The sequence below is a fragment of the Takifugu rubripes genome, chromosome 16, assembly GCF_901000725.2.
Source record: "Takifugu rubripes chromosome 16, fTakRub1.2, whole genome shotgun sequence".
NCBI lineage: Eukaryota > Metazoa > Chordata > Actinopteri > Tetraodontiformes > Tetraodontidae > Takifugu > Takifugu rubripes.
Window position 1 is genome coordinate 10,265,757 of NC_042300.1, and position 1,548 is coordinate 10,267,304.

The window sequence follows — 1,548 nt, forward strand, 5'->3', positions numbered from 1 at the left end:
CCCTCCCGGAGCAGAAAAGCCCTGCTGATGGTGGTGGACCGTCAGCTGCTCCCGTCCGCTCCAATGAGACCGGGACACTGTGACTTTCCCGAAGACTGCCCGTGGAAAAGCCAGGGAGGGGAGAAGTACACTTTCCTTCCCTCTGTCACCGTCTGCCTTCAAACACACAGACCGGTGCCACATCGTCCATCTGGGTCTAGACTTTCACCATTTAGCGGCGCGTCGCAGTATGAAGACCAGTACAAAGCTATTTAAATTATTTAAAACGCCAGTCGAATGATTTGGGAGGTCCCATTGAGATTATTTCAGTTGTTGAAATGAGACCCTAAAATGTGTGCGTGCGTGCGTGGGTGGCATGGTGCTTTATCCTGCCACAGCAGCAGCAGCAGCCCGAACCGGTACCAGGCCACATGGATCCATGCTTTCATGATGTTTAAGCCAAATCCTAAATGTCGCTGCTGATGTGGAGACTCGTCCCATCAACAAGGCGCTTCCGTCCACACCACTGCTGCCCACCGGATGTTCCCAAACTGGATGTTTTGGGAATAACGAAGGTCTGTAAACCCTAGAGCTGCGGCCCTAACCCTAACATCAGGCACCAACAACCCTGCCACCTTCAAAGTCACGTCAATCCCCTTTCTCCCCCATTCTGATGCTCAGTTCCAACTTCAGCGAGTTGTCTTGATCATGTCTGCATGCCCACATGCGTTAAGCTGGGGCCCATGTGATTATTTGTGTTAACACACATTTGAACAATAATAAAGTCGCCGGTGTGTGTGTGTGTGTGTGTGTGTATTATCACCAGCTCTTGCATCCCATGGGAGCCAATTCTCCTCTCAAGTAGTCAAATAATGACGCGCCGTTTGCTGCCTGGGAGTCACATGACAATTCTGTTGATCATTTTGTGATGCCATCCAAGTTCACGAGAGAGTCACAGCTTATTTTTCCAGATATCCGATTATTCACGCGACCGTGTATGCAGCCTAAGGCGACAAATGGAATTTTGGAATGGACCTTCCGTCCACCGCTGACAGCTTGGTGCTTAGCTGCTAATCTGATTCATTTATCAGATTTTTTTCTGGTCAAGAAAACGATTGATGTCATTTGTCAAACCATTTGTGCTCTGATCAACGGTGGTTTGGACGACGGGATCCGAATGCAGCCTGGCAGAGCGCAGTCACACCTACATATACTCTCGAGCATCCACTGTACCATTTCATCAACACCTGACAGCCCAGACAAGGTGTCACCTGCTCAGGCCACATAGGAGTCACCGATCTCCCTTTCCCATGTCACCCTGCTAACTAGAACCTGCCCCACAGAGGCGGAAACCACTGGTGTCGATACAACACGTTCAAATTGTGTCGAAGGTCATTCCAAAAGGTGTGAGGTTCTAAAAAACTTCTGCTTAAACGTCGCTGCAGTCCAAGAGGCGCAGAAATTGCGAAAATGGCGATGAGTGAATGGATAGTCCAGCATATCTTTAATGCATTTTTTATGCTCTCAACATATACAGAGGTTTGAATCAAAGCCATTTATTTGATTAAG